This window comes from Lygodium microphyllum, chromosome 11 (assembly GCF_053477565.2).
Source record: "Lygodium microphyllum isolate KBCC chromosome 11, Lygodium_microphyllum_v1.1.10, whole genome shotgun sequence".
Lineage (NCBI taxonomy): Eukaryota > Viridiplantae > Streptophyta > Polypodiopsida > Schizaeales > Lygodiaceae > Lygodium > Lygodium microphyllum.
In genome coordinates this window covers 141,122,979-141,138,377 of record NC_141145.1, presented here as the reverse complement: position 1 = coordinate 141,138,377, position 15,399 = coordinate 141,122,979, and positions in this window count along the sequence as shown.

Below are 15,399 nucleotides of genomic sequence, written 5' to 3'. Positions count from 1 at the left end.
AATCACAGAGCCCTCATCAATAAAGACCTGCAAGTGCCATGGGACAGGCACTCAACTAGGATGGGGTAATGTTAACCTCGATGCGACACGGGAAATTTTTTTTCAAAAATATGGAATAATTCATAAAAAGACAACCCGGAAAATGAATAAGAGAGAAAAGGCCAAGATCACAAAAGTTCAAGTCGAAGGCAAAGGCACATTTTAAATAGGAAAGGCACCACTAACATTTTGTAAAAGAGCACTAGGTTCCCTCTTGTGTTAATTGTAAAATCTAGACGAGCATAGGGGAAGGGATAAGGCAACTAAAAGAGAATAGGAAAAGAGGACCTTGGCAAGATGCTCGATCATGTAAAAAGGGGATGGGTGCCCAAGGGATTTAGGGCTTGTATATAAACTCACAAAGTGAATGAGAAGCTCATTCTTTGATATGTGCTAAAGTGGTTTCTTCTTCTTCTCTTCTTCTCTCCTTCTTGCTTGTGTGTTCTTGTGTGTGAGGGTGAGGGACCAGGGTGAAGAAGCTCTCCATCTTCTCCTCTCTTCTTCTCTTCTCTTATCTCTCATGTGACTATGTAGGATGGAACTCAAAGGAGGAGACTTGATGTTGCTTGAGCTTGCATCTAGGATCGTGGAGGTACCAGAGTGCTTGAGGGAGGAGGCTACTCATTCGGGCATTAAGGTAAGCTCACTACACCCATATGATCAGAAGCGCATTGGCTAGGTGAGAGATGGTCACTAGAGCTCACTTGAAATGCTTGAAATAATAAGCTTGTCACTAAATGAATAAAGAATAAAGTGAATAAAGAATAAAGCGACCTCCTTCTCTTAGGCCCTTAGAAGTGAAACATGAGCAGAAGGTGTAAGCACAAGCAGAAGCTAGAAGAGAGCAAGAGCTATGGAGGTTCAAGCAAGAAGAAGAGAGATTGATGTGGGTATTTGTCATTAAATGAATAAAGTGACAGTGATGGGTGCCTCCCACATGTAGTGTACACGTATGCATATCTTTATATACAATAAATATAGGCGGCTAGACATAGGTAGCCTTTAACCCCCCTAACAACCTTGTGCTTAAAGGTGAAGGTGCCTCAACAAGGAGTAAAAGAAAAAGAAAAAAATACAGCATAATGTACAGAGTATACAACAGAATGAGAAAAGATGTCATCTCATTCTATGCCCATCAACCTCTTAAGGAAGGCATATTGTTTCATTGGGAGACTTTTACTGAGTAGATCTATGGGATACATATCCATAGGTATCTTGACAAGCTCAATGGACTTGTCCTTTGTTACCTCCTTGATGAAGTGACAATGTACCTCAATGTGTTTTATCTTTGCATGGAAGACTAGATTACAAGACAATTGAATGGCACTTATGAATGGATCCATCAGGATTGTACTTATATCTCATAACCCACTTGTAAGAGATGGCATTCTCTTTGAATGGTAAAGGAGTGAGATCCCAAGTGTTGTTTGGCTGTAAAGACTTCATTACATTATGCATCATATGATGCCAGGTATCTCAATGTGCATAGAGGGCTTCAAGGGATATAATCTCTTGATAGTTTAGAGGATTCAACTATGTGGGAAGATAATGATTTAGATTCACACATTCCTACATGTGGCGATAGATTTTCTCTACTTGAAAATTGTACTTTACTTTTGATCAAACATGAGAATTTTATGTCGATGTTGGGACATCTACTCGCAAATGGGATCATTTTCAAATTCTCTTTTGCCTCTATTTTTAACCTACACTACTAGATAAAGGCTTATCATGCTTCCATTCCACCAACCCATTTTCTCTATGTCTCCTTTGTCTTTCTATTTCTTTTCTCTCTACTTTTCCACTAGCTTCCATGGTTCCTGACATAGATGCTCTTTATCTCTTTTTTGTCAATTGTTGTCCTTCATCTTGCCAAACTCTTTCCATGGAAATCCCAATTTGCAATGTGGAATAATGGGATGCCACAAGAGTTGTCAAAATCAATAGAGGTTGCAAACAATTCATTCTCAAGTAGAGGAAATGGGGTAGTTCAATTTTCTATCCAAAACATCCATTGCAAATATCCTACAATTTTCATTCAAAATATGTACCATTCACCCTAGATAGTAAGTATTCCAAGTAAGTAGATTATTCTCTAGGGATTAAGATTATATAATCCTTTTTATATTCTAGTATCCTTGAAGCATCAAGGTTGTAGGTGTATTTAATGTGTTTGTAACTTTTGGTGGCTACTTGTTTCTTGTCTTCTCCTTGCATATTTTGGGAAAAAGAAAAGCATTATAATCGAAGAGCCACACACACGTTTGTGTGTGTTTAGTAATTTGTCCCTTCAAAAAATTGAATAAGATAGAATTATTGAAAAATTAAAAACTAAAAAATCAAAAGAAATCCATAGAAACTCTGAAAAAATATACATTTAGAATACCATTAAAAATAGAAGTACAAATTATTAAGGATTATAACGTATCATTCAATTGAAAATAATATTTTGGATATAAGAAAATAAAGTTTAGATTTAAGATTGCATACAAATTAAATAATTCTAATAAATAAAAAAGTAGACTTTAAACCAATACAAATATATAGAGTTACACACACACACACACACACTATATATATATATATATATATATATATATATATATATATATATATATATATATATATCCTTGAAATGTACAAAATAGGTAGAAAAGAAAAGGGGAAACTTCGATTTTATCAAAAGTATTCCATGGTAGAAATCTTTTTAGGCCTAAGTAAGTAAAGGATCTAGTTGTTACCCACATCCATACAAAAGAAAAAGGTGAGAACCTAGCCGCTAACGTGTACTACAAGTGTCATTATGATAATTGGTTGTTATCTTGGTCGCACTTACAAAGACACCAAAAAAATAAAACCATAAGTTTTATGTCAATTTCGTCATGAAAAAACAATGCATTGCATAATCAAAATTATGAGTATATTATCAAAGGAAAGTACAATCATTGCTAAGAGAAAGTGAGAGACTAAGAAGATAATTACCACTATTTAAACACCTTACAATTCACTTTTAGAGAAGATCATTAGCACGAAAAATGCACTAGCTATGGTAAAGCACCTACTACTAGGTTGATACAACTAGTTGTGGACGTATGAACATTTTATTCTAAGTAATCATAAATTATTATAAACAAGTTATCCTTCAAGTGCACATCCACGCAAGTAGAGTTGGAAGGAAAATTACAAATATAGATCACATTTTATATATATCCAAGGAAAAAAACATAAAGATAGAAGGAACCATAAACTTGTATATAATCAATTGATTGTACTTTATGCCCAATATAATGGCATTGAGATAAATACAATGACTTCTATCATTATAACACATTGGATCTATAGTGATGTTTTTAGCGACATTTTTAGTTTATGAAAAAATTCTCCTCGTCGTTGCTAAAAGCATTGCCATAAAACTATCATTATTATATAGCAATGCAAATAGTGATGTTATAATTGTCGTCATTTGCATCACTATATAGCATTCTAAATAGCGACAATGGTAAGCAAGGATTACGTGCACAAAAAAAAGAATGGCAATGATTTGCAACCTTGCCACCCTTCTAGGCACATTGGGTTGAGAACCACATCCTATAACATTTGACTGAGAACCAATCTTAGCATTGAATATAAAAGAGTATGCACTATTTAGTGAATTGTAAAGTGTAATAGAAAGACATAGTTATCAATTGAATGTTGCACAATGAATATAACAATAATAATCATCATAAGTAATGATGAAACAAAAAAAAAGGCACATGCCAGAAGGCTTTACACGATGAAAAGGATAAGATAGAGCATAAGGTAGAAAAGATAGGGCTTCTCCAAGTAGCCAAAGTCAAATGGTCTATAAGATCTGTTGCAACTCGTGAGAGCTCATATTGACATAGCAAATCATCAAAGGGATTTTGTAACATCACCAACATTTATCCAAATTTAGACCACATGCATAGAGCTTGTCGATGAGGGATTTTAAATTATTCTCTTTTACGTATGTTATTTCAAGCACAATGGGATCCCAATTTGTGATAGAGTGTTGTACCAAAGAACATAAACTAGCATTGTTAGAATAACATTAGTACTATGAGCAATAGAGAAAACAATAAAACCTTAATAACAAATAGAAAACTTACAAAATCTTCAAGGTAGGTTCCGTGGACATTGCTGCCACCAAGGTGATGCATGATTCTTGCCTCCAACCACATCCTCGCCACCTCTTGCTACTACCACCAACATTGCGGAGAGGAAGTAACCTCCTCCTTGAGTCTCCTCCAATCCTCCATGTCCACCCACTCAGGCTGCAAGGTGCTTTTTGACAATTAGGGCAAGTAGTTGAGGCAAGATGACTCTAGATCTTTGTGTTTCATAAGCATTCCTTAAAAAAAGTCACGTGGATATTCTCATAATCTAGAACTACACCAATTTCACCAATAACTAACATAGTTTGGCTATCGAAGGGGTGAAAGAATATTAAACTTCTAAATATGAGTGTAGTAACCCAATCAAGCACACAAGTCTCTTTTTGGGGATTAGACTATTTGGAAGATGTTTAAGAACATAGAAAGAAATTTTTGTATTTGCAACAAAGATCTTACTTTGTTTTTGAGGTTTGTTGTAGATTATTTGAGTGAAGAACCTAGCAAGCATAATGCGGTGATTATACAACAAGTATTAAACAAGATAATGCTATTAAAACCGGTTGCTTTGCTTTAATTCTGATAAATAATGCATGTAATGCTAAATTGGATCACCCATTTATCTACCAGATTTGCAATTTGTACGCAAGTCATTTTTAACTATTGCAATTCAATTTTTTAACTCACTAGATCACTATTACATGAATAAATACTTGAAGGAGTCCAAAACAACACATTTTCTCAAGCACTCCATAAATTTAATGTGTTGTTTTGGACTAAATAGGTCTTGGTCATGAACTATTCAATGGAATATTTTGAGTATGGTACTACCCTAATAACTAGTGTTTTTGGCTACATCCATAATCCAAGAGTAGTGCCTTAAATTTGGGCAACAAATGCTAGCTTAGCCCCCTTCTTGTGTATAAGTAAACCCTATCTTCTCCCTAATCAAGCACATAACATTCTATGGTCCAACTAGAAGTCTACGATCTAAGAACTGTATTGCTATATGGTGAATATTTTCATCAAAAACATCTCCATGGCATATATCAGGCGCTTGATATTAATGTTATTTGCCATACAAAGCTTTTTTTAGATTAGCAATACACCATGCTAGATAGGCGCTAGCGCGTTTCTAATTCAACAAAAACTAGCAACAGTATACCTGCGCATAGTGTGGGCTACCTATTATTATGGTTGTTTGGAAGCTACATAGATTCCCTGCTGAAACTTAGAATATGTATCGCTCTGATTACTTGATACCAGGCTCAATGTCTTTGAGCATGCCAGTTGCTTCACACATTCCAATCTAGCCTAGTGTAAAGGAATCCTCTTCGATGCCATAGAATCAAATGCCAAGTGCTTCACACTCTAAATTAATCGGTGTTTTCTATATCATAAGAAGGACGGTGAGGGCATCAACCGGCTTGCTTGGTAGCATATTATGCAGTGTATAGCTCTGAAAGTTTGAAAGCCTTGCAAGGCCTTATAACAGTGGTTGGATCCTATCGTGTGCTAGTCTCCACCGCCACTTTGATCATCATCATCATCATCATCATAAATAATAGTCCTCAGTTGGATAATTCATAGTAGTACGTTTTTAACAGTGGAAATGAATGACAACAATGCAGCTTGGAATAAACGGCTTGATGGACCAGCCATAGAGCACACGCACACTCTCATACTCTCATATAGTTCAACTATTGAGCTTTTATGGCTCATTGCAAGGGTGCATGTTAAATTATGGGTTGCCTAAATCTTCAGCTTCTGTATTGATCTTATGGTTGGCACTCTGTACTAATCTATGAATGATCAATTACAACTCTATTTTGACCAGCATGATTATCTCACACTCTCTTGATGGAGTGTCATAGGCATGGACGTTGTAATCACAATTTTTTTTTTTCTCTTTCTCTAATCTTTTAGCTTTTTCTTTGTTCTCTCTCTCTCTCTCTCCCCCAACTCTCTAAATTTTTTAATTCTCTGTCTCTCTAAATGTTTAATTCTTTACATCTCTTTCTCTCTCTTCATTCTCCGCCCCCTCTCTCTCCAGGCTTGTCTATCGCCACACACACGTAAGCAAGCGCACACACACACACACATGTGTGTGTGTGTGTGTACATGCGTGCGTGCGTGTGCTTTGTCCACAAAGAGAGAGAGAGAGAGAGATGTGTCCTATGAGACAAAACCCAAGTGCATATCTGTCCAATGTCTTCTCATCACAAAAGTGGAAGAAAAATGCATCCTAGTATTACGCTATCGTCTAAAGGCCTCTATTTCTAAAAAACTGAGTGTATAAAGTGTCTAGCTATAGTAGTAATGTAATATAGGACCACCTTGCTAATGTATCAAGGGGTGAGTCTCCTGTGTCTCATAATGATGGCTCTAATCTTACAATAGTATGCACCCCTCAATCATCAGCCATGTGGTCAAGGTTACCGTGCTCGACAAAGTGCAATGGCCCTATCTAGTGTGACTCAGCGGTGTGACGTAGAGGTAGTTTGGCAAGATGGATCTATGTCTACTATTGAGCTAGTAGTGTTGTGGGTCTGATCTATGAAAGAAATTTGTCACTGCTCTTTACCTAGATTCCTCCATGCAGCTTCTTTGGAGCTCAAAGAGGGAAAGCCCTAGTCATCTCTGGTCCTCATACTCCATGACACATTGAAGAAGTCCAAAGCCCTCATGGAAAAGCTAGTGATACCTTCCTCGTATGTCAAAGTACAATGTACATTTGCATATGTAGTGCTCCTCTATATTAGGCTCTCTATCATCATAGAGTTGGCATATCATATCCTCCACTAGAATATCTATCCATCTACATGCCTCTATCCTCAATTGATGGGAGGAGACACACATCTATCCAATAACATCCTACATATCGTGGAAGAGATGTGTGACCATATACGATGTGTGTCCATATCGTGGAAGAGATGTGTGTCCATATACGATGATCACACAATAAATCCATCCTCAAAGAGGTGTAGGAAGTGGCTCCGATGAAACTCTATCTTCGGTCCTAGAGGGAGCAGTGACTGGATCCAAATCTTTGTTTCAACTCTCAAGACATTGTCCCTAATGACTAAGTTTAGCTTAGATTGACTAAGATGGAGTGTAGGATAGTCGAAACTATAGTCAAAGGGCGGAAATTGGTTGATGTCTAGCCTATGTAAGTGGCCATTTGTGAGTATGACCAGTCCCTCTCGCTTGCCTCTGCTAGTTATCTAGAGAAAGTCAATGCCAATCTAGGATATTTGTAGCACGGGAGCTCCCATATCCTATGTAAGAAAGTCACTGCTCTAAAAAGTCCCTCCACAACCATAGGTGTTGCCCCTAACTCTACTCTGATGATAGGGAATGGGGTGGAGGGCTTACTCTTGATCATGCGGGATATCATCATCACCAATGGTCTCTCTACGTGATCCTAACCATCATAATGGTCCCTCTTTGGCCAATATGATCAACGACTGGGCTCAATCATCTATGATATAGGCTGCAACCCCAAACCTCAGCTCCATACAAAAGAGTAGGTGTGACTAGTATGTGAAATAACCATAGTTTGTTTTGAGGTTCTTGAAACTGTATATGTGCACACTGGCTCTCAAGGGCCCCTAATGTTGTATAGCCTTGTGCCAACCGAGCCTTAGCTACCCCCCTCAATGAAAATCCCTATCAAGAGAAAGTGACTGCAAGGTATACATATTCTCTCAAAGGCCCCACTACATTTCCTCCAAGTGAGAATTGATACATAGATCGAGTTACCCATGTTGCTTAGGTGTTGACAAAATGACTTTAGTTTTTCCAAGATTCATTGTGAGATCTCTATCTTTGCAAAAGGTATACAGTGCATCTAAGGGATGTTGTAGGCCCTCTGGTGAGTTTGAAATGAGTACAATATCATCGGCATATGATAGTATTTGTATTAACACTCTAGCTAGGCTAGCTCCACCTTCACCACCACCTCCTCTATCAATATAGTCAAACACCTCATCTATGTATAGTCCAAATAGCATGGGTGAAAGTGGGCATTCCTGTTTTACTCCTATGGTGCTATCAATCCTCCCAAACGTCCCCCTAGCTATGTGCATATGGCATGTTACTTTCTCATACAATTATAAATGACCCATTGCATACGCTCTAGCACTCCAATCTCCTGCAATCTTTGCATAACATGTATTTGAGGTACTGTGTCAAATGCCTTGCAAAAATCCATAGTGTGCTAGCTCATGGCTGTCCGCTTCAGGTGGCTAATATCCTTGCTTGCCAACACTAGAGATGACTACACCAACAATTGAGCTGCCAGATCCACCAGGTGCAGTAGTGTCGCAACTCTATTGCTCCATTGGATCTCCCTTGTTTGTGGTGTTGGCCCATGACATTAGTGTTGGCATTGCCCTCTTGAGCCTGCGCTCCCTAGACACCCTCTATCACACCTGAGTTGGTACAACCTAGAGAGAGAGAGAGAGAGAGCACTCTATCATTGCCAGAAGAATGATCATAATGTCTTAACTTTTTAAGATTTTTAGATTCATATCTCATTGTATATGTTTGACTTAGTCATTGGATTTGTGATAATTTACTAAGTTTTCAATGACCTTGTAGGATTCTCTTGTGCTATAGGACATCTCAAAAAATCGGCCGATATGGCAAATAAGCACAATCACATGCCATGTTGTTCTAAATGGGTATATCCAAAGGCTTTGATATTATAAAATGGGGTTATATCTATAGTTGTAGAAAATCAATATTTGGACAAAAAATGTAAATTTATAAACAATAAACCAATTTAAAACTATTGTTTGAGTTGTGGATCAAGACCCAAAAAATATAATCATAACATTGGATTAGACATAGTAATCAAATTAAATAAGTTGTAAATCTTATGGTACTAGGATCATGGACCATGACCTGAAACACATAATCATAAAACCCATTCTATATATCACTATATAAGCATGTACCAAAGAAGCCCCACAAATTTGTTTTCTCCCAAGAGATCGCTAGTGTAATGGAGTGAGGGTGAGACTCAATTCCATGTGTTGAAACTCTTCATACATCACTTTACAAGTGAATGTACCAAAGGTGCAATTGCACACAAAATTGAAGATATTGTGCTCTCGAAGAGATTGCTAGTGTAATCAAGTGGGGGTGAGACTCGGTTGCATATATTGAGAATCTTGGTGCATAAAGGAGGAAGGCATTGTTGAAATATAGTGCATGATTATTAGTATGTTGCTACCATCCCCAATTCGATATGATGAGACTCTTGGTGAAAAAGCAGGAAGGCCTTTTTGAACATAATGCATGATCATTAGTACATTTCTACTTTCATGGAGATCTTTGGGTAGTATACCTAGGGCTATTGGGCATATGTGGAAGATAGCTTAAACCCCAACAAGCTACAAGTATGTTAAAGCTTTGTCTTTAATCAACATTAAGAACAAAGCTCCCCAGTAAATCTAGTTCACTTTCTTGTTGTGAGAAATAAGCTCTCGCTCTTGTCCTTCCTCTTCTACGGAAGCTTTGAGTGATCGTCTAGCTTTAACGTGAATCCTCATGTTCAACTAAACATTCACACAAAGTCCTGTTTGGTCTCAAGTGAGGCCTCTTCTCCCTCTCCCTTTTCAAGTCTAAGGCCATACACCCAAGGTTGGTAGCCCTCTTATGTTTCTTCCTAGATCCTTCCACTATTTTATCATTTAACTTTTAAAGAAGCTTGGATGTTGGAAGGGCAATATTGGAGGCACCCGGGATAACAACAAAATATCCCACACTTGCTAAATCTACTATTAGGTTGCACATCCAAATCCAACCACCACAAGTTAGGTCAAAAGGAGCATCATAATAGTTTGGGGGGCCTTTCCTTGAAGCTTTAGGCTACTACAGAAGCATCGAGAGGTCCCATTTCACATTTGAAGCTTGGAGGGGGTAGTGAAAGGGGTTAAATAAGCTTAAGCTTTATCAACGTTTGCATTTAATCTTGATATGCTTATCAAAGAGCAGTTCCTATCTTGGAAGGTATACTTGCATTTTACGTTTTCTTTTTGCCTCAATCTTATAATCATATTGTCTCTGGATTACAATTTTGATGCTTACTTGCAAGCTCTCTTTAAAGAGTAGAAAACTCCAATTAGCTTGTTGCCTTGTATCTGGTCTTTTATTTCAGGGAGCATCTGAAAAAAGAAAGGACTAAGATGTGCCTCCTCTTGACATCCAAGATCTCAAAACAAGTGTCATCATCCATCCAAGCTCCTAATCATCATTTACAATGTGAGCTTAAGCATGGAGCAACATATTAGCATTGATGCACATTAATCAATGCAACCCAAGAAGCCTATTTGAACTATTTATGAGTCAATGGGAAACTTGAACACTTTAGATTAATTCTAAGCTTTAGTAGATGTGAGAATTGTCAACCTACTACCTACTTATAACAACTTTAGTGTCCTACAAACCATAGATGAGAATGGGAAAATCCAAAAACTATTTTTCTTAATGTGAGGCTTTTTGGACGTTTATCAAGGCCCTTTCATAGCATCCCACATGGAAGAGCAAGATATCTGCTATGTGAATCAAATTTAGCTTCTTACAAAACTCACATTTGAAACCTTAACAATTACTCTAAATGTTGTTGGTTGATGCATATGAATGTGTGAGATTCAATGTGAATGACTCATGTTTAATTTTAAAATAATAATTTTAGATGAATTAATTAATATATGGTGCATAACTATTTACATGCGATAGTGCACGGTACATTTTCAGATAATAGCATAATGCAACTCCATTATATAAGTGCATGGTACATTTAGTTATCATGACTGAGAACCAATTAGGTAGATGCATGTTACTTGTCTACACAATTATACAACCTTAATTAGATTGTACATAATTCATGTTAGTATGACAATGTGTGGTTATACTTGATATGTGATTGTCTGTAATTTGGGTCATACAACAATCTAGGTGCATGCATGTTTTAAAGTACACTTTGTTAATGGCCATATGTGGCAATTAAATAAATACAATAATTGAATTGACTCAAAATAAAGGCAACAAATACACAATTATGCAATACATAAATATGAATATATAATTCATCACAAATAATATTGTACTAGATTGGATTTCAAGATGGCGATACACAACAAAACCTCATGTCTGAGTACCATGAGATTATTAGCACTAGAAGAGAAGGCAGAGAATGGTAGCTCATTCAAACACGTATGGTATACCATGAGAACCTCAATGGCTGAACTCAAAAGTCAGCTCATGACCATTTTAGAGTAAAGACAAGGCATCTAGAAATCCCGAATTGACCCAACATATGTAGCTTCTACTTCCCTTCAAGTACTTGCCATTGTGCAAAAAGGCACAGTAACTAAATTTCTCACTCTTAGACCTCCCCTTACTCGACCAAATTCTCACAGAGAAAGAATTCGATGTTGCAAGTTGATTAAATCAAGGAGGTGTGGTACTTGATGTTAATGCAACTCCATTATATAAGTGCTTGGTACATTTAGTTATCACGACTGAGAACCAATTAGGTAGATGCATGTTACTTGTCTACACAATTATATAACCTTAATTAGATTGTACATAATTCATGTTAGTATGACAATGTGTGGTTACACTTGATATGTGATTGTCTATAATTTGGGTCATACAACAATCTAGGTGGATGCATGTTTTAAAGTACACTTTGTTAATGGCTATATGTGGCAATTAAATAAATACAATAATTGAATTGACTCAAAATAAAGGCAACAAATACACAATTATGCAATACATAGATATGAATATATAATTCATCACAAAGAATATTGTACTAGATTGGATTTCAAGATGGCGATACACAACAAAACCTCATGTTTGAGTACCATGAGATTATTAGCACTAGAAGAGAAGGCAAAGAATGGTAGCTCATTCAAACATGTATGGTATACCATGAGAACCTCAATGGCCGAACTCGAAAGTCAACTCATGACCATTTTAGAGTAAAGACAATCCATCTAGAAATCCCGAATTGACCCAACATATGTAGCTTCTACTTCCCTTCAAGTACTTGCCATTGTGCAAACAGGCATAGTAACTAAATTTCTCACTCTTAGACCTCCCCTTACTCGACCAAATTCTCACGGAGAAAGAATTTGATGTTGTAAGTTGATTAAATCAAGGAGGTGTGGTACTTGATGTTTTAGCACATCTAAGCAAAATTACCGCAACTACTTAACAAATATGTTGCACTCTAATATAATCCTAATTTTTACCAATGGCTCGCATCTTGGTAGAGTAACCATGTACCATACAAACTTGTACATTATAATTTTATAAATTTTTTAAATAAAAACAAAAATATAGAAAATCCACACACACTACACTATTAGTATCCTTACAACTCTTGGAAGCATTATAACATTTTTTGTGTAGGGAGGGACCAAGTGGAAGCAACCGACTATTGACAACATCAATCCATAAGTGATGTTAAACAATAATTTTAAAAATATTTTAAGTCCTCACTAAACTTGATTACATATGCTCTTAATTTTTATCAAGCGAATGCTAACAAACAAGTGGCGAATGATATGCTTAAAGCATCAATAATAAATTAGCAAGTCAACAAGCTATGGAAGCCTTAAAAGACACAAGTAAGATTGACGACATGGACATGTAGGCGTCAAAACTTGCGCTAGAAAAGTCTAAGATAAATTATAACCATAAGTTGCTAGAAAAAAGTGGGGTGGTGGTGTTCAAAGGAAATTGGATTTTTGAAATTGAACACATATTATTGCTTTTCAAGGCATGTCAAAAGGCAATATATTCATATCATATTTTTTCAACTAGCATGTAGGCCCATTTTTATTCCAAAATTTGACATGTCTCAAAGAATGTTAACATTATTTCACATTTGCTGTTACTCAAAATTGTCTTTTGGGCCAAATAACGCAATCATGACCAATTAGTTCTCTCAATGGAGATTTCTTTTGCACTCTCGATGCTATACCATACCTTCCATGGTAGCTTGACATCAAGTTGGGGGACTTATTTAATATGGTTGTTCATATTTACATTTTAATATAAGTTTCCTCATGTCCCAATTTCCATTTGTAGAATTCTTTTTGCTATAGCCTCTTGCATTCATACCCCTCTTTCATAGTAAGTATTGTTTTGTTTGTACATTACCTTTAAACTTGTATTAACTCATTATACTAGGATTGTGCAAGTATTACACTATCAAAACGCATAATCTTACAATCTAATTCTAGATACACACACATGTAAGCACACTACTCTTATAACAGTTATATTAGAGAAAGTTAGATATGCAACATGGCTATGTCAATCTAGTTCTCGAGTTTACTCCAAACTAAATGGGTGGCCTTTCCTTAACATGCAAAAATTTCAAATCCAATGAAATGCAAAAAATGCCAAAAAAAAAAGGATAGTTTCAAGTGTATGTGAGTGTCCTCCATGTCTCTCTCCCCTCCACCCCCTCCTTCCCCCACCTCTCTCTCTCTCTCTCTCTCTCTCTCTCTCTCTCTCTCTCTCTATGCATCACTAACCAAGCCAAATGGACAGTCAGGCCCATGAGAGGACTAACTACAAAGAATGTGGTATTAAATGACGCACTTACCAAAGTGCTTATACACTTGATGACTAAAGGGAAAGCTTGCTTTGAATAGAGGTGATTATAACCAATAACAAGATTGAATATCAACTCAAGGAAATAATGACCAAAGTACAAGAGGAAGCTACATTGCAAAAGAAAATTGCATTCCATGCATGTTTAACAAGCCTCCGAAAGGGATAACATAAAGAAAAACAAGAGACTAGCCAAGAAGAGCACCAAGGACATTTAGAGACATTCAAGCTACAAACCAAACTAAGGCCAATGCTACACGAAAAAGGGTCCAAGTGAATGATAACCTGAAAAATCATCAAACAAATAAAGAATTAACTTTAGAGTTTGGCCACATTACAAATAAAGTGGAAATATTAAAGCAATCAAATGCATGGATCACAAAAATAAATTTACACAACTCAAAATCACAACCAAGAGAAATTGCAAAGATGAAGACAACTAGAGATGATGCCAAATGAGTGGTCTATTGGGTGGCAAAAGTTGTCATAAATGAAAGCCTAACCGCTAAGCCATTCAAGGGTCATTATGTATTTAGTAACTTTGATAGCTTTAGTAGTTGGTTTTCTTTTTGTACTAACAATGTGGGTTTTCCTTTCGTGCAAATTGCACCCCCAAGTGGATAGTAATTGAAAACTTTCAAGTGTGCCTCTCAAGCATCTAAAAGGATGTTAGTGCAATTCCCTCTCTCTCTCTCTCTCTCTCTCTCTCTCTCTCTCTCTCTCAACATAGGTACAACTTCCATGAAAGTCTATTGCACCTTTTCTGTGTTTGAGTACTATGGTCTTCAAATAATTGAAATAACCCAATTCGATTCTATCCCCATCTTTCACACACGCGCGCACATGCACAAAATTGGCCATGAAAAATGAGCACATAAGACAACAATGATGGATCACTAATGTGGCAATGATGACACATCACTAATATTATTGATTATGATTGAGGCAAGCCCTTATTCTTGTTTGCAACACAATCATCATACACAAGGTGAAGGCCCATCCCTATTGACATTGGATGATTGTAAATGCCATTTGACATCCTCCTACAACCTCCTTTAGCTTTGTAGGCTTTAGCATGAGGGTGGAAGTTCTAGCACGACCCTCAATTCTCCATAGACCACTATGGAGGTTGAAGATTTAAGCTTAAGTAGAGAATTTTTAAACATAGACCATCAAGGCAAGTTCCATGTAAAAATTTGAGCACCCTCACTGATCTTCACATACTCTTTACAAGTGTTCCACATGAAAAAGAGTAACCATAGAGAGAAACAAGGAAATTAACAAAACCTCCATCAGGCTTGTCCTCCTCTATTCTCCCTTCGCTCACTTGTGAAAGTGGAGGATGAAATGGAAGATAACACAATGTGCCACCTGTCCCTCTGCTCTATCTTGGCGTTTGGGGCATCATGTAAGTCAATAATGAGAAGATTATAATGAAACCAGACTGGCTAGATCCTTCGCAGTCATCTAAGAACCTTGGAACTATTCAACCACTTGCTATCTTGCTTGTGCCACCTCGCAAAGGCGAGTATAACATTAGAAGTTTGCACGTTTGTATCAAATTCTTGGCTATTACTAGAGTTAG